The sequence below is a fragment of the Grammomys surdaster genome, unplaced genomic scaffold, assembly GCF_004785775.1.
Source record: "Grammomys surdaster isolate TR1022 unplaced genomic scaffold, NIH_TR_1.0 501, whole genome shotgun sequence".
Taxonomy (NCBI): domain Eukaryota; kingdom Metazoa; phylum Chordata; class Mammalia; order Rodentia; family Muridae; genus Grammomys; species Grammomys surdaster.
In genome coordinates, this window is record NW_021604920.1 from 141,852 (window position 1) to 168,392 (window position 26,541).

The window sequence follows — 26,541 nt, forward strand, 5'->3', positions numbered from 1 at the left end:
GAAGGAAGGAAGGAAGGAAGGAAGGAAGGAAGGAAGGAAGGAAGGAAGGAAGGAAGACATCTTTACAAGGCTATACCTCCCCCTCTCCCCACCTCCAGGATAGCCTTTTGACCCTCACTTCAAGATTAACAATGTAGTTTCCAATATCATTTGCTCCTTTGCCTTTGGGGAACGCTTTGAGTATAAGGACAGTCAATTTCAGGAGCTGCTGAGGTTATTAGACGAGGCCACACGTTTGGAAACATCAATGATGTGTCAGGTATGTTCTCTCTTTTTGCATATTTTGGAAAGACTATTGGATTGAGGCTGATACAAAGACAGGCTTTTCTCTTTTTATGGATGATTCTTTCAAACTAATATACAACATCTTTAAAAAGTTAATTTGATGGATTGGAGAGATGCCTCTGCAGTTAAGAGCACTGACTACACTTCCAAAAGTCCTAAGTTCAATTTCCAGAAACCACATGGTGTCTCACAACCATTTGTATTGGGACCCTATGCCTTCTTCTGTTCTATCTAAAGATAGTGACAATGTATTCATCATAAAATAAATAAATAGCCAGGCTGTGGTGGCGCACACCTTTAATCCCAGCACTTGGGAGGCAGAGGCAGGCGGATTTCTGAGTTCGAGGCCAGCCTGGTCTACAGAGTGAGTTCCAGGACAGCCAGGGCTACACAGAGAAACCCTGTCTCGAAAAACCAAAAAAAATAAATAAATAAATAAAATAAAATAAATAAATAATTCATTTTTTAAAAGTTGAATTTGATATGAACTTACTTATAATACATGAACTTAGTACATGCAAAACATTTCTAACATTTAATGGTCTATGTTAATATTTACATTGATACATATACATGTATGTGGGAAATTCCCTGTATAAAAACAAATAACAATGTCTTCATTTACTAGGATTCTTATGCTATTCTCTTTCTCCCTCAGAGTTACCCGATGAGTATATGTTCTAGCTCATGAATTTATCTTAAGATTTCTCTTTCTACACAGAGCAGTGTCTGAATGGGTTGTCATTTTCTCTGTAGTTAGGTATTTGAGTTTTCCTAGGTTTAGGGTATTAAGAATAATAAATCCATAAATACTTTTGTTCCAGACTTCATTGAACACATCAACTCCTAGGGGTTTTTAGTGTAATTTAAAATAAATTGTTTAATATATTTTAAGAATTATACTGTAATGTATGATTTCCTCCTTCCATTTCCTTCCTTTAAACACTTAAAAGTACCCTTCCTTGGTCTCCTTCTAATTCCCGTCATCAATTTGTAGTTAATTATTGTTTCTTATGTATATGTATAAAGTTATATTTCTAAATACACAATAAAACATTCTCAGTCTATTTAATGTTACTTTCAGGTATGTTCTCAAGGACGAGCATTTGATGTTGGATAACCGATTTCTGTTCCCTGAGCAAGACTGTTTCTCTCGCTCTCATCTATCATCAGACTGTCTTGACACTCCAGCTACCAAATAGTGACGTAGAGACTTACATTATTTATTAAAGCTTATGCCTTAGCTGGCTGTTCCCTAACTAGCTGGTATAACTTAATTAACTCACTTATTCTAGTCCATTTTTGCCACATGATCTGTTACCCCTCACTCGTCCTGGCACATCCAACTTCTCTGAGTTTGAATGGCAAATTTTGCACCTCTCAATTTTTCTCCCTGTTCCTATCCTGCCTAGAAAGTCTCACTTTTCCTCTCCTACCTCAGCTATTTGCCATCAGATCTTTATTAAATCGATCAGAAGGTGATAGAGGTGTATGCTTACAAAATACTAAGACAGGCAATGATCCTTAAAACTAACAAGACCCAAGTCTGGACAGTACTCAACTCTCTTTTGGTATAGAAATCAACATTTAAATGATACAAAGACAAGCATTATACAGTGCACAAAAAATAGATTACCTAAATGTCTTATCCTTTTAGTCCAGTAAAAGTCTCTTTCTTTAATATCAATAAACAGTATAACAATAAGAACAATTATGAGAAATATCAGATAAGAATTACTTGCACAGTATCTAGCATTTGGCAACCTTGGAGAGTATTGTCCACTATCTAATCTTGATGAGTCCAAAGTTCTGAACCTAAATCACTTGCAATAATAACTTGCATTTATCAACCTAAAAACATCTTCTTAGACCTTAAAACATTTCTTCAAATCCTGAATATCTCAAGCTTATATGTGAGACTATAAATATCTAGTCTTAAACTCCATCAAGACCTGAGAAGAATAAATATTACCTGAGTAAACAGGAAATGTAGAGCAAGCATTTTCCAAATCACAGAAAGCATAGAGACTGATAGCTACCTGGACAGTCACCCAACTTTCTTTTGCATCCATCTTCAACCTACAGGCCCAGAATATCCGACAGACTTACTTGTGAAGCAGGAAATTTGAAGGACTGGCCTACTTTGTCTTGGCAAAATGTGTCATTTGATTTCCCAGTGTCCTATTTGTCCACAGTTTGGACCACAGAGTGCCAGAAGTTGAAGCAAGGGCAGTTTTTTGTCCAGTGGCTACCCTTGCCACATTTGAAGCAAACTTTTTATGGAAGTTCTTCAATGCCCACCTTCTTTTTTGAAGTAGCATGGGGGTGCTGCCAAGAACTGACATGTCTAACTGTCATAGGATGACTATTGTTATTGAAACATCTTAAATGCTATATTTGGTAGGTCTCTGGAGTGTTTGAAGATGATGTATCTAAAGTCTATCAGAATAGGAAAACATTGATCATCTCCAGGAAGATACGATCTGCTTAACTTTGAGAACATCTATAGGGGCTAAATAACGCTTACTTTTGTAATTAACTAAACTAGTACCTAACAAGAATACAAGTATGATTTTTATATGAATCTAACAACTACCTACATTTCTTAATTATCCTAATCAGTTTGTAATAGTAGCTTTACATATATATCCATATATCTTAAACAAGAGAGGAAAACTATGTACACTATGTTGTGACAAAAACAACTGCAAATTTGTATCAATATACAAAAATTCATACCTATATAAAAACACTTGAGACAGGTTGTTGCATTTTAGTTTAGAAGTAGATTCAATAATCTATTCTTTTATCCTATCATTCCTTTACCCCTCCTTTTTTCATCCCATCCCTTCTTGCCACTTTTCCTCTCACACTAGATAAAAAGAAGCATAGAGGGAAGAAAGAAAAAGAGAGAGGTAGATCCCTAAATCTAACCTCTTTTACTTTGTTTTCTTCCTGACCAAGATCATTCACTACTTATAACCAGCCCCCCAAAATGAGGACAAACATCCCTCACCCACCGAACAACCACAAACTACCCACCCTACCTCTTGGGAATGGGAGTATCATGTTCTACAATTGCTTCCTGCTGTCTGGGAACAACAGCCACTTTTGGGAGTCCTAAGAAAATTGGAGGGGCCGTCTGAAGTCCATTCCACCTGAGTATCCGTCCCTTGTGCAGTCACCAAAGGTAGATGCTTATGTGGAAGTCAGGAAGTGAATGCTGATAAGAGCCTGATATGGATGTCTCCTCAGAGGTCTGCAAGAGTCTGACATATTCAGAGGCAGATGCTCACAACTAGCCATTGAACTGATAATGGGGTTCCCAATGGAGGAGTTAGAGTGAAGGCCATTGAGCTGATAGGGTTTGTGGCCCCATGAAGAGAACAACAATACCAACCAACCACAGCTCCCAGGGTCTAAACCACCAGCCTGGGAGCACTTAGGGAGGGATCCAGGGCTTCAGCTGAATAAGTAAGAGTGGAGGGCCCTGCTGGGCATAGGTGGAAGAAGAGATCCTTGGCTTCATGAAGGCTGGATGCCCCAGGGGGTGGGAATTTTGAGGGTGGGGAGGTGAGAGTGGGGGTAGGCAGGGGTTACATCCGCAGAGAAGAAGGAGGAGGGGTGAGGGGATAAGGGGGTTCCTGGGTGGATGGGGTAAGGGAACAACATATGAAATGTAAATAAAACATCCAATAAAAAAAGAAAACATATCTAATAAAAATATCCAATGAAAATATTTAATAATAATTGTCAAATAACTATATCCAATTAATGATCTCCAATTAAAAAATCCTATAAAATATAGAATAAAAAATATCCAATAAAAATACTCAACAAGAATCCAATAATAGTATCCAATAAAAAAATATATATATAAAAAAAGAAAATTGGAATATTGCCCAAGTCCTGCAAGAGCTACCTGTATCATTTGCTGTCCTATTTCTTTGAGGTCCAAAAATGCAGGGCTTAACCAAAGTTCTGACTGAAGCAGTCAGTGAGGTTGAACCACCTGAGCTAGCCACCTTAAAGTTGCACTGAATGCAAATTTTTAAGAAAACAGCAACTAAAGACTAGACTACCTGGGCTACTTGTCTTGTCTTTATTGATGTCTGATCCTTTGTTCTAAAAACACAAAAGCTTCTAAAGGTAATATACATTTCTGCATTAACACACGTGTGGAATGTGCAGTGCATATCAATCAGCTAAAGATGATTCTCATGTTTCTTGTGTTACTGATCATTAAAATGTATGCTCTCTTAGACATCTTTTCAGGAGCATGTGGAGATAACAGCTGCAAGTAGTTTTAGCTTTACCACACCTTTGGGTACACAGGGTTCCGGGTAGAATGAATCTGAAACACAGTTACTATCCCTTAGAAATTCACTTTCCTGTTAAGACTTTCTGTTTCTATGCATCAACTTCTCTATGATCCACCCAAAAGTAGATGTATTCTAACTTGTGATATCCTCACAAGCACTTTTTCCTCGAGTTCAGGAATTTCTTGACTGAAAACTAAGGAATTGGTTAGCATGACTTATAGGTGTGAAAAGGGGATGAAGAATGAGGAAGGATTGTGGGTCCTGACGGGGATAGAAACTCGACAAGAAGACAACAGAGTCACCTAACCTGGACCCTTGGGGCTCTCAGAGTCTAAACCACCAACCAAAGAACATGCATAGGCTGGAACTAGCCCTCCCCTCATGTGGGTTTTGAACAAATAAAGCACGGAATAACCCAAAATCTGTTGCATGTACATTCAGTATGCTCTACTAGCTGGGCTGCTTTCTCTGGCCTCAGTGGGAGAGGAAGCATCTACTCTGGCAGAGACTTAAAGTGGCAGAGGAGAGGAGAGGTGGCGAGAGAGATGAGGGGAAAAAGGGAGGAATGTGGGAGTAGTGACCAGGATGAGGGCAGTGAGCAGGCTGTAAAGTGAATAAGTAAAAAAAAATAAAATAAAATAAATTTTAACAAAAGAATGAGATCAATTACAGTTATTGTCTACGCTATTTTGTGTTTTGCTGTAATTCTTAGACACGGTAGTTTCAAGTCTAGCAGTGACACTACTTTCCTTCCTGTAAGCAGAGCCTAGAAAGTCCATGGAGATCAGTGAAAGCCCAGCCAACTTCTAGGTGAGAGTATCAGGGGAAACTATTTTTAAAAGGAAACAAGGAGGTTGCAGAAAGTGATAATAAACATTCTTGGCATGACCAATTACATCAGGCATTTTGTCAGACAGTGAAAAAACACATACTCATTTATTTTTCTCTACCACCCTCTACATATAAAAGGATACAACATGATGTCTGCAAGCTTGTACAAGAGTATACAAGCAGTATTTATAAGTAGTAGTTCACTAGACCCCTGTGGAGTTCTTTGTACATGGGAGAGCATTCTGTGAGCAGATAGAATGAGATTCCACTAGTAAAGAGTCAAAAATTAACACTACTTTAAACACTGATATACTTTAATGTTGTTAATAATACTAAAATTATTAATATTTTTTTAACCAGTATCAAACCTGAAAGTGGCACAAGTAACAACAAACATCTACTTTATGTATTGTTGGTGTTACACTGTGCTATATTATCTTTTTACCTCAAAATATAACTGAAATTTATTAACCATCTACTTAATTTCTATAAAGATTGACATCTCACCATATAGAAATTAAATCATGTTGGAGACATGAGCGTACACAACTACCTGCACAATTCATATAAGTGTTAATTTTCCTGGGAGAAAACTCCAAAAAATTAAAACTGAGGACAAAAATGCTTATGGTTTCTACTATAATCAATTAGCAATGTTTAAACACTTGACTTTTGAGCTTTACTTTCATGGAGAATAGAGTCCATGCTAGTTTCAGAGATGCTATATATTTACAATGAATACCAACTGCTTTGACCTAAAATAGAGATGTTCTCAATGTTGTCATACAGGCCATGATGGTTGGACTGAGTAGGGGAACATGGTTAATGACAAATATTTGGAAGGTTCCATATCTGTAGGGAGTTCAGGTAGAAAGCTCTGTTTGTCTGTTGAGTGTGGTGAATGGCTTTTGAGAAATGTAAGTCAAGATGTAAAGCTATGTAATGACATTGGTAAATGTTCTCACTGGAAAATATTTACACAATGATTTGAGAATGTCTTAACATTGGAATCAGAAAAGCTATTGAATAGTATGCCAGCATTCAGATAATAGAGACGATGGTATGCACCAGGATTCAAGAAGCTGGGATCATAAAACGTGCCCTGTTCCTTCATATATTTTGCATGGCACAGTTGAAACACTTGTATATGCTGGGGTGAGAGGGAAGCCAGAAACCAAGATGGCACCAAAGTTACCCCCTAAAAAAAATAGAAGGAAAAACAAGATTATTTAAAAATGTGGAAAAGTTACTCATGGCATCACCAATAACTTTTTATTTTCTTTATTAGCTCTACAATGTCTTTCCATCCATAATAAAACATCTTCCTGGATCGCATCAAACAATTTTGAGAAACTGGGAAAAACTGAAAATGTTTATTTCCCATATGATGGACAGTCACCAGAAAGATTGGAATACCAGTGATCCAAGAGACTTCATTGATGCTTTCCTACAGAAATGACAAAGGTGGGGATAAGCAGCTGGGTCTTCCTGGGAATAAAAATATGGTGATTTAGAAGTTTCCAATTGATCTTACATCATGCTGCCATGAGTATAACACAGCACTGATTCACTCCTAGATGAAGCTCTATTCTTCTTTCCCAGGTGAGCCTCTTCTGAGGATTATGGAGACTCCGTCACCAAGATGCCCCAAGCTCTCAGAGGGCAATGATATGCTTTGCTATCAGCTCCTTCCTTCATCTTCAGTACCAAGACTGTAGCATCTTTCTTCTCTCATTATTTGCTTCCAGCTTTATATCCTCTCTCCCTTACTCTTATGTTCAAACCCTCCTCTATTAACAATAATTCAGACTAATATTCCTCTCCGGCAAAGTCAATTTTAGCTTATCAATTAACATACATGGGTTATACAATGAAAAGTTGGGCAGTTTTGAAGATCAGTGACTAATAGGATGTGGGAATATAAATTAGAAAAGCTATTTTAGAAATGCAAAATATAGCATTATGCCAGAAATATTATTAGAAATAAATTATTCACAGCATTTTGGCATAAAGTCCTAGAAAATGGAAGATTCTGGTTTGTGGGGATGTGGAACCCTGGGGTATTTGGCCACACCGGAGAGCCCAGAGACCTGCCAGGAGGTCTCCATGTCCCACCCCCCCACACACACAGCGGCAAGATGCTGCCCTGCATCTCGTGCCCTGCAGCTGGCACCCCGGGACCCCTGCTCTGCCGCCCACGACCTGTGGACCTGCATCCCCACCAGCTCCTGCTGGCGCTCACACGGCTGCCTTCGACCTCCAGGCATGAGCCTTGCGGACACTGGTATTTTATGCTCCTCTTTGTCCCTCAACTTTAGGTGAAAAAATTGTACACAAAGTAAAAGTAGCAATGAAACTTCAAAGCTCAAGTTTTCAAGGACTTAGACTAAGGCCAATCATTCACCCCATCTCCGTCCCTACTGCAGGCCACTGGTAAAGTTTAACTGAATGCTGGAGTTTAACATCAAAGCCTGGGTGAGGCTTCTGCCTTTTTCTGACTGTGAATCAAAACTGTCCATTAACATAAATGTCAGAAAGCAGTCAGCTGCATGTTACCTCTGTGTCGTTGTGACAATATTCAACAGAAACAATTTAAGACTGAAGATTTATTTTGGTTCACAATTTAAGGGTGTTTTGATACATCTTTCCAGAAAATTAATGGGAGAGCATCTGAGCTCAAGGTAACAAAGGTTGAGGTGAAGCCTGCACACCATTATGTACCAGGAAGCAGAAGACAGAATCCATATAATTTTATAATTCTGAGTACATCCTCTGGTGAGGGGCCTTATAATGAATGAACCATACTTCCTAATTCCCCCAAGCCTCCAAATTAGTTCTGCCAAACTACGAACCAGATATAAAAAAACATGAGCCTTTAGGGGATGTTTCATGTTCAGATCATAACACTAATTGCACTGCTATAATTTCTGTAGGCCTCTGGCTAATCCACATCACTACATCTGTCAAAGCATCTTACTCAGTGAATTCCAGGTTCATCCTCAGACCAAGTGTACAGTGGGAAATGCTTATCCAACTTCTTTTTTAATTTCATCTTCCTGGCATAATTCAATAGAAGCAACATTTTATCCCTAGAGTAGGAGTTAAGTTGTTGACTACATGGAGTCCAGGTGTGAGACCATCAACATCAAGAGCAATATTAACAAATGGATGCTTCAGAGAATGTTGTAAAGATGATATTATTCTCTAAAGAAGGACTGATAGGTCCCAAGAGCATTTGACAACAAAAGATTAATGGAGGAGTAGGACAGTCAGTGAACATGTAGATTTTACAGAATTTCTGTAGTGAACCAAACATTTGTTGAATATTCGCTATATTTGTTGAATATGTCTATTTCATATAATTTATCATGATTAAAATGTGTGTTGTATTATTCAGAGATTTCTAGAGGGGCAGAAGTGAAAGTCATTGTAATGAATCCCACATATATATGGATTACAGTCTGTATTCTAGCTAGTCCAACAATGACTATCTAGCAATAGAAAGTCCAAGAATCTAGTAGTTGTTCAGTCCATGAAGCTATATATCTCAGCTGCTCTTCAGTGTGTGCCAGAATCTTGAAAAAGCAGGCTTCAGGCCAGTGAAGGATTTCCAGTGAGACAATCCCATCATGTTTATTCCTCTGGATTATAGAAAAGTTTTTCACATGAGAGATAAGAATATCTTCATGTCATGAAACATTCATTTTTAAATTTGGTAATACTTTATGAGTGAAGGGCTAGCAGGTGATGACCAAAAACTTCTTTCTTTCATGTCACGTATATATAAGCTGTGACCAGAAGGTATTGCCCAGATTTAAGATGGGCCTTTGCCCCTAAAAAGATCTGGCTAAAGGGGGAGGGGGCATCTTCCTATTCTTAATGATTTAATTAAGAAAATCCTTTATAGGTGTATCCAAAAACTATCACAAGTGTTCTTTTCATGTTAAAAGAACCAAAACAGGGAAATGTAGATTGAGCACTGTAGGCCATGCTGAGACTTAGTGATGTAAATGATACATGCAAGAAAATCCTCTTTTGTATCCAATAATTCCCATTTTTTACTAAAAGCTTTTACAAAACTATAGTCATAACAGTTGTTCTGATTTCTAACCTTCAGATGCTTTTAAATGAGAACTCCACTCTCCAATGAGAGGAAAGGGAGTATCATCTAGAAAGATTCCTTCTAAATTCATTTTCCAGTTTCTAAATTCTGTTAATGAGATAATCACAAATTTTCTAACTTAAAAAAAAAAGACAAACTCTCTTCTCTAGTACTGAGACAAGACTACTACAAGTTTCAATGAAGAAAACCTCATCAACAGCACCCTGGATCTCTTCTTTGCTGGATCAGAGACAACAACTAACACACTGCGCTGGGCTCTGCTCTACATAACTTCAAACCCAGAAGTGCAAGGTGAGCATGTGCTGGATGTGCCTAGACGAGGGAGAAAAGTGTTTCTGAAAGTTGTTGTTTAGATAGGGCCAGAAGGTGGAATAGTGGAGTGGTGGAATGAAATGGAACAGCTGGGAGATCAGCTATTTTGGAGAACAGGCATGGCCTTCACATGTCCTGTCAGGATTGTAATGAGTCATGGGTGCAGACTTTATACTCTATGCTTTAAAGGATCTTCAGTTTTAGGGTCAAATAGAGAAGTCAGTTGTCCTTGTTTCTAGCAAAGAGTGACAGTGTGCAATGAAAAATCCACTAAGTCCTGCCTTTCCATCAGTGCCTTCTCATTTTGTCCTGGATATCAACAAGATGCTTCAGTCTGATATCTGGTATCCTATTGAAGTTACCTCTGCTGTCCAGACTCAACCACACATATTCTGCATGGTGCCTCTCAACATTACACCTTCTCCAATGGCAATGCTCTAATCTTGCCTCTATGTACAATATTGGGCTTTCCATCTACCAAAAAAATAAATGTACTATCCCAAATTCTGGAGCTTTCAGAAGTATTTGCTCAGATATTACTCAATAAAATGTTTTAACATCAGCTAAGAATTTACTACCTAGTAAATTGCTTCAGTGTTCTCCCTTGAGAGCTTGCACAATATGCCCCATATGGGCTTTGCACACTGTTTATATCTCCACTGGAATTTTCCATCCTTCAGAAAGAGTGGCCAATCCCATCATTTTTATTCCTCTGGATTAAAGAAAAGTTTTTCACATGGGAGATAAGAATATTTTCATGTCATGAAATTTTTTTTAATTTGTAATAGTTTATGAGTGAAAGATAAAGATACTATGGCACACTCAAACCAAATATTTTGCCCTAAGACGAAAATAAGATTAGTGGTAACAAAGTCTCCCGTGTAGTAAAAATAAAATGGTCATTTCTTCTCCTCCATCCTCTTTTTGAGACAGGTTCTTTAGCTGTTTCCAACTCACCAAGTAGACAAGACTCTCTTGCCAGTGAGCCATGGAAATCGGCCTCTCTGCCTTTCCCCAGTACTGTGAGATTAGAAGTTGATGCCACCGTACCTGGATTTTTAAAAAATAGATTCTAGTGAGCAAACTCAGATCCTCATGTTTGCATAGATATCACTTTACTTACTGAGCTTTCTTTCATGCCCAGTCTTTTCTCCTTTATTGATACAAAATGTATGTATTATTACATCTATATTTTTATATATTTGCTACATACAATTATGTTGCTGAGATATAATAGTATAACCAAAACCAATTTATATATTGGAGAGTTTATTTTATGTGACAGAGTATATAATTATGAAGGATGTATGGCAGTGAGTAATGTGACCAAGAACCTGAGATATCAAATCTCAACTGCAAACATAAAACAAAGAGAAAACTAGAAGTAGGACAAAGATAGAACCCTCAAAACCATCCCCAGTAGCATACTTTCTTCATCAAGGCTCTACTTCCTAAAGGATCCTTCGATTCCCAAACCACCTCCTAGAATTAAGAGTTTGAATACTAGAGCCTATACTTTACAATTCTCAATTAACCCTCTTCATTTGGACCATTGTTCTCTATAGACTCATGTTATGTCATGATGAAAAATGCATTTAGTCAAACTTAAAAGTCCCTGTCGTCTTTAAATGTCCCTATACTGTTCAAACGCTCAAAGCCTTTTTAGATACTGAAGGCAATCTCTTAACTGTGACCCAATGTAAAACCCAATTTCAGATTTATAGACTTCAAGCATACAGTGACAGGGAATACACATTCTCATTCCATAATGAAAGAACGAAGGTATAGTGAGGAAATGCTTAAAGAAAAATAAAGTTCAAGTGGTCAAATACCAAACACACGGAATTTAGTTTGATGGGATTAAGATGTCTCCACTCATGTGCCTTTGCTGTCTGCAACATAAACTCTCTCTAGGGCTACTTGCACTACCTATGTGAAGTCTCCTTTGTAGTGTCTTATGGACGTCACATTTCCAACATCTTGGGAATTCTACTGAACTTGGGCTTCACTTTCAGAATCCTATGCAATGAACTCTTATAGCCTTCAAATGGAGACTCCACTGTTAGATGTCAGCTTCCCTCAGCAGCTGTTTGAACATCTATAGGAAGAATCATCAAGCCTGTCATTCTTGCATCTCCTAAACCGCTAAAGCATGATGATGACACTGACATGTTCAGCTGTCACACTGTGATAGCCCCTTGACCTATGGATCACATTTCCAATAGCTTTTGTTTTCCAGGAGGCTTCCATCCTTGTATCTTTTCCTTTTACAACTTGGAAGCCTAGCAGCGTAGTGTCTTGCCTTCTGTAAGCCCTTTTCATGGTTCAGTGAAGAATAATAGGCATCTTCTTAATTGACATGATTTTTTAAAAAATCATGTACAGCCTCCTATTTAGCATAGGCTTCGGGGCAACATTAAGCTTTTTAGGGCTTTTTTTCCTCAAAGATGTATTTTTTTAACTTCATTCTGCCCACCTGGCTCTTTCCAATTGTAGAGCTAAGAGTAACCAGTAATAGCCATGCCAGAGACTCAATGTTATACTTTTTAAAATTTTCTTTGACAAAAAAATTACTTTTAAAATTAGCCTTCGGGAAGCTCTTATGGCAATGGCACAAGGACAGTAGATTCTTGATGAAACAAGTCGAATGGACTTGCTGCTCAGTTGCTCCTCAGGCCCTCTGTCCTCTGAAGCATCATGATCTAGGACTGTATTAGTGTATTTTACACTCCTACTAGAATGGCCCATTAAGCTCTGCTTACAACTTGGAGCCACTTTTCTAAACTAATGTTGCCAAGTCCTTCACACTTCTCAAAAATAAATAAAATAAAGTCTAATATGCTCAGGTTTCCCACAGCAGCAACCCCATCTCTTTGTATCATTTTCTGTATTAGTTACTCATCTATGACTGGATAAAACTCCATGACCAAAAGCAGTTGACATAAGGAAAAGATTCTTTTGGTTTATGGTTCTAAGAAGAGACTCCATAAAGGTGGAGAAGGATTGGCAGCTGATAACCGGAGCAAGAAACTAAAAAATAACATCTCAACGACACACAGGAAACAGAATGTTATTCAAAACTGATACCAGTGACAAAATTCTTCCAGCAAAACTGCACTTGCTAAAGGTTCTACACCCTCCACAAACAATGCCAAAAACTGGAAGTGTTCAAATACCTGAGCCTATGAGAAACATCTTTATTCAAACTTTTACAATATGCATCTTGGGTTACAATTTAAAATGCATGTCTGTCTGAATATTTACATTTTACAAACCATGAAATCTACTGTGGATCAGGTTTGATTTCTATGGCAAAGGCTCCAATATATCAATAGAGTTACATGACATTTGTTGCACCCACGCTTATTTTGCAACATGCTCCGTAATCAAGAGACAGGACCAATCAGAGCATTCAATGATGGACTGTGAATGGATAAACAATGACATCCATGACCTAGAAACACAACTCAGTCATGAGGAAAAGAATGTTTGAAAAGTACACTAGCGTAAATGAGCTTTTAGGACACAGTGCTAAGTTAAGAAACCAACTGCAAAATTGTACAAATTGTCCTAAACCACTCAAAAGAGTCATCTAAAATAGTTAACTTCCTAGAGAGAAAATATGGAATGAAGGTAGGGGAATACTGAACATAATTAATGGACATTAACTTTTAATTCTAAATAACAATTCCTTAGCATTTACTTACACAGTAATATGAGCATACTTAATAATTATTGATTTGTAGCCTTAATTTTAATGGTGATCTGTGGTTGGTGAAATTTATTTGCAGTACTTGAGGGACTAAGGCAGGAGTAGTACAAGTTTGTGGTCATTTGACTACAAAGGAAGGCTTTAACTCAAAAAAAGCATGTCTATTATGGTAATATTTTGTTATATGCTTATCCCCAATTAAGTATTTATGGACTGTAGTACACTAATAGATGTTTATTTCTCTCACAGAGGAAAACTCTAAACTATATCCTGTAAAGATCTTATTATTCCAAATTCCTTTCAACTTGTTACTGAATAAATCATGAAGTGAATTCCCAAACTTTCTAAAGTGGATCCTATGAGAACTGCCTTTGTATCCACTGGCAAGGAATAAAGGAAGGAAGCAGGGAGCCATCTTTTCAGAACTTGGCACAAAATAAAACATAATGTCTATTTCCATTTTACTGGGAAGAACCAAGTCACTGCTCACATTGACTCCAAAGAAAATTTAGAAATGAAATTTTTGGCTGGAGAACAATAGAATCTCTGTTAAGATAGAAAATGGTGAAACTGTAAAGGAGACGTCTAAAAGTCTCAACTCCTCGTTATGCTTATTAGTTCATGTAATTATCAAAACATTCTTAAAATAAGTCCTATTTATTCTTAGAAGTCAAATGAGGAAACTGAGTCTGGAAGTATATAAGTAGCCTCAGCAGCAGCAATGGCAACAATGTTCACAAAGGCTTTGGAATGTGCCTTCCACTCTGATATATCTCCTTAGGAAATCACAGTCTGCAGTTGTTCAGTACTTGAAATACTTTGTGAAGTTCAATTAGCAATGGAGTGATGTTAGGAAGTGATTAGCCTTGTGAACTGCATTAGTGACTTTTAGAAAGATAACAGACAGGACAATGAGATGGTTCATCTCATAAAGGTACTGGGCTTCAAGCCCACCATCCTTAGTTCAATCCCCAGAACCCAAAAAGTACAAGAAGAGACCTGACTCTTGAAATTTTCCTCTGAACTTCACCTATCAATTTAGAACATGTGCAAGTACACACAAATAGAAAAATAAAATATTTTAATATACGTATTAAAAATACCAGAAACCAAAGTGATTGCCTTCTCATTCGGGTACTAGGACACAGCAAAACTTTGTCATCTAGAGACAGATTAATCATTGTTACATTTAAAAAAACTCTCTTGATGCCTTGATTGTAGATATCTGGGAATATCAAATTCTGAAAAATTAGCTTTTATTTTTTGTATAAACAAGTAGGTGCAGTGAACTTATTTGCAGATGCCTGATTGGTTACTGCTATGAGCTTAGCCAGGCTGATTACACATATTCAGTTATGAGTAGGTTGAAAGCTGAGGCTGTGTTGTAAGCCCAAAGAAAATTAGAATTGATAGTTTTTCAAAACAATTCTTTGAGAAGGTAAGAAACATGGTGTTTCTTTGTAAAGAGAACTCTGGATGAAATGTAAGAAAATAACATCTTGGAGACAATTTCTCAGTCTTCAGAAGAAAGCACTAAACTTTAAAGCTAACAGAGGCCCCTGTTTTCTTGCAGAAAAAGTACACTCTGAGATTGACAGAGTGATTGGCCATGGGAGACAGCCAAGCACTGATGACCGAGAGTCCATGCCCTACACCAATGCTGACATCCATGAGGTGCTGAGGATGGGCAACATCATCCCCTTGAATGTTCCCAGGGAAGTCACAGCTGATAGCACTTTGGCTGGATTCCACCTGCCTAAGGTAACCCTGCACTCTCCCCTTCTCATCTCCAGTCCATCCTTGGCATTATGTGAGGAACACAAACATGTAGTTCTGCTCCCAAGAAATCATCTGAAATGGAAGAGTGATATTATTCATGACATAATGTGAGTACTCTTACAATTTATCTAAGTGATAGTTACATGTTTTATGGGGAGTGCGGAAAGGAAGATTCCCTGGTCAAATTTTTTCAATGTTGACTTTTTTTTTTTTTGCTAAACAAAATCTTAGTTTATTCTTGTACTAATGTGTGCTCACAGGAGTGTATCTTTGTCATATTCATGTCAAAGGAGGTTTTCCAGCTTTTACTTACATTCCCATAGTTTAGAACTTCCTATCTGACAAAGAAAACCAGTCCAAAGTAAAACATTAATTATAAGAAAGGGGGAAGAAAAAGGAGATAGTTGCCAAGCAAATAGGTTCTGAGGATGATTTTTATTTCAAAATGTATCAATCCATTTTTCATAAGTAGTGATCCCCAGTGTAACCATTTAATTGTTATGACTAGATGAAAGAAGCTTACATAAGGTCTCTCTAATATAATATAAAATATCACAAGTTTTGGGATTCAGATCTAAACCTGTTCTGATTGTTCTTACTTGACTTGAACTTATTACATTAAAATTGAAAGATCTTCCTTATACTTTTCTTCATGAATCCCTCTCACATCCCTTTGTTCCCAGACCCAAGCTGATTTCTCCTGACCATATCACACTCTTTTTGTTCAAGGCACAATTATTATTTTTTCCATTCTTTCTACCATGTACTGATCAAAATCAGATATTTTTTAGTAGTGGAAAAATAAATGCCTGGGGTTTCAACTTAGCATGGCAGCAAAAGAGACGCACAGAAGAGCAGTCTTCATGATGGAGGCCAATAGCAGAAGGAAAGCTTTCAGGAGGCTATCTCCCCACCCCATTTACTCCACCCAGATCTTCATCCTGGGAGATGGTTCCATATGTCAGAAAACTCTCCCACCATTATGTGATAATCTCTGGAAATGGCTTCAGGGCTACCCTCACTGGTTTTCTGTTGTAATCTCTAAGACAAATATCCATTGCTCCAAATATGTTCTTCTCAGGAAAGTCTTCAGAGTTGTGATGAGAAGAATCTATCCTGGAAACACAGATACAACCATGCCTTTATCCTCAGAGAAACAAACAACCTAAACTTATATCTTTTGCCATGGATTGTCAATGTCGACTCTAACATCAGCTCTAAACACTTAAAATTTAACTAGATAATATTCAAGTGAAGCAAAGAGCCATGTTTATTACCTTACCTACAGCTAGGTGCAGGAGTGGATGCATCTCTGCCCACTGTGTGACAAGACAATAGTTAATCTCTCACAGCATTGACTGGTACATCTCTACAATGCAGTGCAACCCATGACACAGAATAATGTTTAGTTCTCACAAGAAGGAGGAACATACATCCAGAGCTTCCTACTCTATATAGCAGTTATATTTTTATTGTTGACACACCTTAGATCTTTCTGTATATAAAACATCTTGAAATAAAATGGCCATGTAAGTGGAGGATTCTATACCATGAGAATGTCCAGCAAAGAGCACCATGGTTCTCACAAGACATGGATAGGCTGGAGTGAGGAGAGAACCTGGGAGGGAACAATAGGTTCTAAAGCAAAAGACTCTAGTTATGAGACTATATTAGACTTCAGTCAGATAATGTGTTGGGGGAATTATGTCGCAAAGACAATGATATAGAAGATTAGAATGATTGAGAAACTGGGTTATTGATAAAAATAAGTATCAGCCTATTTCATCTTAGGTAGTGGGGAAAACTGGCCTTGAAGAATCAAATAATGCCTCCTCCTATGAAGACTGAATGAAACATTCTACAGCATGGGTAATGAAAATGATGGGAGGAGGGAATGTAGAGTGGATAAGTTGTGTTCACGGCAGGTTTATTTTCAGCTCTGCTGCAAATGTGTGTCAGAGAGCATGGAAAAGCCTGCATTAAGGTGGACGTGAGAACCATTGACCTGACAGAATCAAGAAAATTGAGAGAATGCTTCTGGTATAGAATGAGATGGGGTGGGTGACACAGTGTGCGATAAAAGCACACTCTAGGGAGTCCAGGCACCATGCTAGGGAGCCTAGTGGGCTGGGCTAGTTTACTCTGCATGCTTGATGTGTTCCTAAACCTGCAGAAGAACAGGGTTCCCGAGCTCCATACTGAGGTCTAAGAATAGAGAAGCAGAGATGGTAGATGGTAGTAGGAACTCCATTCTCATTTGTAGATCTTCCATAGTCCTTGTTGTAGGAAATGGCTGGGTTGATGGTTACTCATCTCTTTTCCCAGTATCTTTCCATGAATGGTCACATGGCTTTTCCCTAAGTATATGCTGACCTATTCCCACAGATCAGCATTTTGTAATAAAGAAAATCTAATGTTTCTGGAATACCCTAAGTACACATAGTCCACCATTGTTCTGAACTAAGGACTGGATTTGGTAAAGAGTTTATGGTGTGAACAGGAATGGAATATTGGGAACCCTTATCCCTTGTCTTCATTTGACCCACATTTCAAGCCTTGTCTCTTTACTTTCCCTTTTAGTGCACCACAGTTATGACTAACTTGACTGTTCTTCACGTGGACCCCAAAGAGTGGGTTACTCCAGACACCTTCAATCCAGAGCACTTTTTGGAGAATGGACAGTTTAAGAAATGAGAATCTTTTCTACCATTCTCAATGGGTGAGTAATAAAGAGAAGAAAACAGGTCAGAATCCTACTTCATCCTTTCCCTACACTTCTGCCTAGAGACCTCTGCTCTAATTTGTGTATCTCCTAATGGCTTCACCTTGTGCAGGTCCAAGGTGGTGTTTGCAGCCGAGAGTTCTATGGACCTAGCACTGCCTCATGCCTCCTCTATCTCTCCTACCCACCCTCCTTTGCCTCTGGTGGAAATTTGGCTTCCCTTGTTCTGTTTTCCATAACACTAGACAGAGTGACCCTAGTCTCTGCCTCCTTGCCATAATAAAATCTGAATACATGCCTTCTTTTCAAAGTCTTTAAATGTCTAAATTAATTTTAAGTGATTTGTGTCAAAGGTAAATGTCTTACATTTTATGGGGAGGAGTGGTGATGCTGCATGTGAAAGTGGCTACCAACTCACTATGATGAAAATATCAAAAAACAGTTGTAACTGTGGTATGCATAACTGAATTGGGTTTTGTCCAATACAATAACTCCTTGAACAAGTAAGGCATTTGACTTTTATGATTTTAATCATGCCTTTAAAAATATAATTAGACATATTTGTCTTCTGCAACTTGATATTCATAATTAGGGATGTAGTGATGACTCTTGTGCTTTTTCTCCAGCCAATTACAAACAAATACTTGTAGTCTTACAATCGTTGAGCTTGTATGAAACACCCTAATGTTTTGTGGTTATTGGCCTCCATATATTGTACATCTTTTTTCAAAAAGTTTTCCAGTTCCTTAGTTCCATAAATAAGTACTGAGGACATATTACATATAAAACACACACACACACAATTGAGCAGGACATAGTGGGTAGGTGATGAGGCAGAGCTCCCGCTTGGATCCTGTGTTCCACTGCAGCCTTTCAACATGGAATCAGTGAGAACCTCTGAAACAAAGACATAGCCAAATGTATGGCATCTGGAGCTCAATACCCATGAGATTTTCTCACACTGAAACTGGTGTTTCCTAACACTGCCTTCAGAATGTGACTGAATGCTTCACAGAAGCCACACTGGTAAACTCGGAGCTACCATATGAGTGTCTACCTGGTACTGTTTCTGCTCTCTTTGCCTTTCCCTGTGCTTCTGAGGTACCTTTGTTGACCTTTCACAATTGACAGTAATAGGAAAGCTGGCAGAATCTAGGACATCTGTCCAGTCTTCCTGTTCAAAAAACAAGTTAAAACATTGGAATTAGAGTTCAAAATCTCAGCTATGTATCTCATTTATTCTAAATATGCTCAGTTATTGAATCAGATACTGAAAGTCTCAAATGTGATTCTTTTTACATCCCACCTAAGTGATCAATGTGTTGTTTCCTAGGACTGAAGTGAAAGGAAGTTAGTATATCCCCATAACTTTCACAGGATTCTCGAGGCCAAGTGAAACCTGCATACATGTAATCTCTTCAGAGTGCAAAAATCTTTTTCCTGTAGAATATTCATATCTCACCTTTTAAAATATGTTCTTTTATCTACACCAGCTATAAAATAAAAAAAGCTACACAGAGAGACTCACTGGTGCTTTGCTCCTGACAGTTGTATTTCTCCCCCTTCGTTAGCGGGTCCATTAGCAGACAAATTATGTTGGACAATCACCAAGGTAATGTAGTTGTTAGCAATCCAATAGAAAAGGAAGATTAGAATCTACTTAATCTTATAAACTGCATACATTTAGCTTATATGGCCTAAATGAACACTGAAATATCATTCAAGTTTCCCAGTTGAGTGACTGAATTCTACAGGTAAAGACCAGATATGAGCCTTGAAAAGATATATATTTCACTGATACCGTAAGAGACATTAGTGAAGGCTCCAGCTTGTGCCCTTTCCAGGGTAGGGATAGAGTCTGCTAAAGTATAGGTGTTGCCTTGCCAATTATTCCAGAAGTCTAGTATTCCTTGGTCACTGAAATCATGTTAGTTACTTTCTATTGTTGTGATAAAAATTATGACTAAAAAGTAACTTATATTTTGAGAAAAAAATACACACACACACACACACACACACACATTTAACTTATGTTTTCAGAGCCCTTTTCCATGACCTTATGGCCTGTCCTGAAAGTCCCAGCATTTATCATTTACTGAGATATTAGCCACACTTTTTCCTTCTGGATATGTTTTCTCTGATTATCATGGAGTTATTAACGTTAATAGGGAGGGCATTTCTTGGAGAATCGTTGATATATATATATATATATATACACACACACACATATATATGTGTGTGTATATATATATATATATATATATATGTATATATATATATATACAAGCCTTATTCCCACATCAGTCATCAACACTGGTGGACTCACGCTCTGTAGGCCTGTCTCAAGAGCAGGAGACATGTCTTTCAACCCCACCAAGGCCATGCTGGACTAGAAAACCCTGGGTCCTAACTTTGTATATTTTGGTATGTGGATTCTTAGAGGAGAATCTTAAGAATTTCCTAAATTGCTAGCCATGTTATTCATGACAGGTAACAGGAGGAGCATGAGGAGAACAGAGATGAATGAAACGCAATAGCAAAAGACACAGACATAACGTAGGAGACACTGGCAGCACTTTGCCATGTATTATACAGATAATGAAGTAGAAACACTCATGTACTATCAAATTCTAGAATGTTTAACATCATTGAAAACTAATGCAGCTCCTTATACATTAGCCTGCAGAGAATGATCTGTACTATCTTTCCTGCTACCATGTTCTTGTTGGAAACCCCATAAGGAGCATGGAAAATATTTCCAAATATTAATAACCTTTTACCTGAGTGATCATTTAAGCATTCTTGTGATACTCTCTATAAATTTCTTTTTCCTAACTTTTTTCAGTCAAAAATGTATGATTTTGGAAGAATGAAATCACTTGGTGGCAGAGTAGACATCTCCTTCGGAAAAATGCTTGCTTTTCCTGGAAACATAGAACATAATTTGATTTCCAGAACTCACATAAAAAAACAAAGCACGGTGACATATGCTTATAATCCTAGAACGTGAAGGGAGACTCTCTCGGCACTCAGTGGTCAGGCTAACATCACAAGTTCTGAAGAGATAAAAGCCTATCTATAAAAGTTGATCAGTGTCAGGTGGGTATGGCACTTGAGGACCAACACCTATGGCTGTCCTCTGGCATCCACACATGTGTACACACATGAATACACATGATGAGCTCATGTATGCACAAACACATACACAAAGATGAGATTAAGTGAGGGTCACAGACTGGATGGAGTGTTGGGATAGTTGATGAGGATGTGCACTGAGGAGAACAGTGGAGTGCTAGAGCTGTCCTGGATCATGAGAAATTACCCAAGTGAATTCAGATATTCAATATAGAAACTGACAAAAAAGATGGGGACAACAATGAATATAAACATAAATGCATGTGTATAAATGCATAAACACAAACACAGAATACAAACACTTTGTTGAATAGACAGTGTTCATGTGTGTATGGTGTGAGGTGACCTTGAACCATGACTCCCAGACTTGTTAGAATGTCTCTTACCCAGGTCTCACCTTCTATATCTTGTTATTCCATGCAAAGAAGGAGGAAACATAGGAAAATAACAATTTTCTGGGCTGGAAAACTGAAAACACAAGACTAAGACATACTGTTACGCCAAATGTCAGGTAATAGCAACTTGAATGGGGCTCTAATGGCCAAACCAGGAAGATGTTAGACATACTCAGCTGGACACAAAGTCCGGAGTCAGTTAAGGATTTGCAGTAGGATGTTGGGGACTCCAGCCCCAAAGCATACCACAGTCAGCTGAGAAAGTAGCTCATCTTCTGTTTTTGTTCAACAGGAAAGAGACCTTACTATGGAGAACAACTGGCCAAGAATGAGATGTTCATTTTCTTCACTGCTCCTATGCAAAAGTTTACCTTCAAGGCCCTAGTCAATGAGAAGTTGAGCCTGAAGTTCAGAAGAGGCCTCACACTTTCTCCAGTCAGCTACCGCATCTGTGCTGACCCTAGACACTGATGATGGAGATGTGAAGAGAAAGGAAAGAAGGAATGACATGCACTTTGAAATCATCGGTGCCTACCCACATAGGAGGAGACAAGATGAAGGTGACTGAGGAAAGATGGGAGGAGTTGGAGTAAGAAAATTGAGTCAAATTCCTGGACTGCTGGCCTCTCAAGTTGGTTCTGAGTATATCATTTATGAGATTATAAAATTGCTAAAAGAGTAATTATTATTTTCATTTTTAAAGTGTATGTAAAGGGATATGTTGTATTAAGAATGGTATTTAACTCATAAGTCACATTAAAAGAGGTGTGCCTTCAACTTTCATCTGTCTTCCTCTTGTAGACATACAGTTGCTTCTGGTCTGTTGAAATGGCTCATTTGTAAATGGTACAAAGACAGCATCAGAGTTAGAACTGGGCTTTTGGGAGCAGCTGCAGAAGTAGGACATGAAGACTCTTCTTTTTGGAATGCCTGAACTACCTCATCTTGTTCTGCATCTGAATTCTCCTGGAAGTCAGGTAGAAAGGGATAATTCATTGGTCTCAGGCAGACAAAGCAAGCTGCACTGAATCAGTTTCTATGATTTATATATTGTAGCTGGATCTTGATCTCTGATCTAGGGATGGGTAATGTATAATTACTGATAAGCCAACCATTGCATCAAGTTTAGGGAGAAAATCGCAAAGATTTTTTTGTCTTTGGGTACATGAATCAGTCTGAGACCCTTGGGGTTGTTGGAAGTTCTCTGCCTTTGATCCTTAATGCTGTTGATCTGGTTTTAAAAGTCATGGCTCTCATCTTAAAAAGAATAAGCATCACCTTATTCTGGATCCATTTTGAGTGATCATGGCCTGGGAACACAGGGTTACGTTACCAGAAATTGCATGTTCCAATGTGAAAGCTGTTTCATGAAGTTGTATCGTTTTATAGAATAAAAAATCATTACATCAAGATGGAAGAGGCTTCTCTATAGACCTCAGGTGCTCTCCCGATCACATTCTGAGCTTATTGGTTAGTGGAATGCTGGGTCCAGCATGACTGTGTAAGAGGTGGTGTGACACAGTTCCTGTCTCTGGAGCATTGTCAGGCCGATGATTTCCATATGTGCTGAAGACTTATTTTGGTCTTGCATTAATCTACTGTCTCATCTATGTGTTTTACTTTCAATCTCTCCTTCTGGGAAATATAGTTCCCCCACTATTTAGAACTAATCACTCTATAATAAAAAAACAGATGTGGTTCTCAGGAATGAGGAATAGAGATGGTCATGAGGCTGTGGAGGATGAGGAACAGACATTCTCCTTTGCCTCTTGAGGAAAGGAAAGGACCTAGACAACATAACCTCAGAGGCCTTACAAACTGACAGGTCCTTTGTAGAAACTGTTCATTGTGAGACTTGGCCTCAAATTTAGAATATGAGGAGATATATGTACCCTCTGCACCAATGACTGCTGAGTTAATTAGCCTGGATGAACTCAGGATAGAGAGTTAAAATGACCTCAAGAAGAAAAGGCAAGAATAGGAAAAGAAGGAATCTATAAATAAAACACAAGCAAATGATACATGGGTTTAATTTACAGGAAGAAGGTTTGTATATAATCTAGAAACAAATATTATTAGAAGGAGAGTATATAAGGCCATGGAATTGCTAGGATAGGAAACAAAAAATATAGAATTAAAAGATAACAAACAAGCATATAAAAAGTTAGGACTTCATTCTCCTAGCTACTTGAAGGATTGAAGACAACAATGTCTACTTGATTTACATAAATTTTAAAACTTTGTAAGAAATTATTTTAACCTTAGTAATCTGTCAGCTTTCTGTACTTACATGAAAATGTTACTAAAGATTGCTGTCTGCTGTACTAGAAAACCACAATAGTTATACCCAGCTACCCATGAAGAACAGGCTGTATAAGCCAATAAGGAAATGAGTTTTTTGCTTTGAGTTTAGTTTCTGTTTCAAGGAACCAGGGGTTGAGACCAATGATCTAGGACCCACAGAATTTATGTAAATTTAAGAATTCCTAAAAAAATTTATTAACAATATTCAAATCCTGGATGACTGGGAAGAAGAAAGGAGAAGAAGGAAAAATAATGAGAATCCTCTGGGAAAGAGAGAGCACTTGAACTGAAAGATTGCATCCATTACTGACTCTGAGTCATTATTGAGTCAGTGCCACTCCCATCTGCCCCATTTCTCAGGACCCTCCTCATGCTGAGGCTGGACCTTAGCAGTGAAAGCCAGTGGGTCTGGTAAATCTATAGATTCCAAACTTTTTTACCTATTCATCTCAAGATGTTAGTCCCACAAAGAAGTAATCAAAGAATGACTAGATGTACCTGGAGGTTAAATCTAGACCTGTCATTTAACTTTCTAATATATGCACTGTGAACAAAAACTCCTTTAGAAATGTTCTATCTGCAAAGACGGATTGACCAATTAGAAGGTCATTACTTTCCAGAGAGGGTAGAATGCTATAGATCCACACAAAATGCAATAAGGTCTATCAAAGTTACAGGCTATTAAAGTCATTGTCACTAATGAGGCAGGGCAAATATATGGAACAATTCATTTCTTTGTCAACAAGAGGAAATAGTCCAAATGATTTCTCCTTTCCATTGCTCATGGATGGAGAATAGACAAGAGAAAATCTTCAAAGGATGCTACAGAGTAGAAGATAAAGTGTTATTGAATATGTGTGTCACTATCTGTGCTCCAAGTCAGGCCTAAACATTCTTCCCAAATAACCCAAGAAAAACAGCTAAATTAAATATGGGAAACAGAAAGGGGTATTTATTCCATGGGGCCATATTGAGAAAAAGGACAAAGAAATCCAGAAACCATACTAAGTCATCCTTGGGGTCCTATAATGAGATTAAAGTTTCACGAAGGAGACAAAGATATGCACATAAAGGCAGTTCTAGTCAGGGTGTGGTCCACCAATCACTGACCCATCTTGTCTAGACTTTTAGTCTCATTCTATAAAATGATCAGAGAAGTTGTTAGACTTGTGTGAAATCTCTTTCTAACAGACAAGTTTCTCCTCTAGAAAGGGCCTTTTCCTAGTTTCTCCTCTAGATAGGGCCTTTTCCTTTTCTCAGCATAAAATTAGTGAGTCAATTCCCCTTTCCTTGGGACCCACTGTTTCCATAATATGAAAGTCACAATTCATTAATGTTAAGTCTATTATAGAAGAAAATAGGGAAGATGTTCCAATATATGTTCCACACAGAGGGGTAACAAGATGCCCCTAGTCTGTATCAATTTGACCCAAACCTTAAAAAAGAAATGCATGCTATTTTCATGCATTGGAGCCTGCCCTAACAACAGACTGGAGGATAAACAGTGCCCTCTAATGGAAAATATCAACCATAGTATTATCTTTCTGTAATAGAGAAAGCACTCACTAACTAAGCTTTTCAGATTATATGTCTCTAACTCCAGATAGGCTGACTATGGGTATAGACTTTCAAAAGTGGATCCTCAGCTGCAAGCTAGTCAAAGATGATCTCAAGTTAGACATGCATAAAAACAAATACTTCTATCAATTTGTTCTTCCTTTAACTTGGGTGACAACTATCTTACCCTATACCCTACTCTTAACCCTATAACATTTACAACCCTTAGAAGGTGATCTTTCATGATTAAGTGTTACTTCTCCACAAACTCTCTTACAATAAAAATGATTCTGTCTCTTGTCAACCCCTATTTCCAGTGTATATCAGGCATATGCAAAAATTCATCTGGACAAATCAGTATTGGTTATAGAAGAACAAGGAATGAACTGTATTTATGAACAATGAATGGTTATTAATGAAGCTAAGTGTGATGTAAACTGTAATTGACCCCTGGACTTGCAATATTCTAACCTTTCCATAGCCATTGATAGTTTTATCAGATGATCAGCCTTGTAGACAGTTCAATGTAAGGTGTGGTTCACCTATGCTCTGCAATAAGCCCAATAAACACACTGATTTGACAAGTTGGGCATCATTAAACTTTGTCCTTTAATTAGTGTCCTGTCTGAGGTGAATGAGCATTTGTCTATATCTTCCCAGGAATACTTAATGTAATATCTTAGTAAATTATGCTTCAATTAAAAATGGAGATGCTGTTATCTTTATACATGCTGACTTTGATTCTTCTGAGTATGTATATGTGCAGGAGTGAAACAGATTACATGGAAGTTCTATTTTTATTTTTTAAAGTATCTTCTATATTTATTCCCATATAGAGTGAATTAATTATATTTATTATCATCAATACTTAAAGTTTCTATAAGTGTGATGACAAGAATACAGATCATCAAAAGAAACAGTTGTGCACCCATCATTAGACTGACTATTAACCTATTGAAAGAATTGCCTTTAAAAGATTAGCATTTCTTCAGGAAAGTCATGCTCAGAGAAATATGGAGGAAAAACTGATGTGGCCAGAAGAGGAATGTATAGTCTGACAACTT

General features: G+C 37.8%; 1 pseudogene; it reads left to right on the forward strand.

Annotated features, from left to right (window-relative positions):
* The window catches only part of LOC114633041, a 22,772-nt pseudogene extending 685 nt beyond the window's left edge, over window positions 1-22,087 (forward strand).
* Window positions 22,088-26,541: the final 4,454 nt, after the last annotated feature.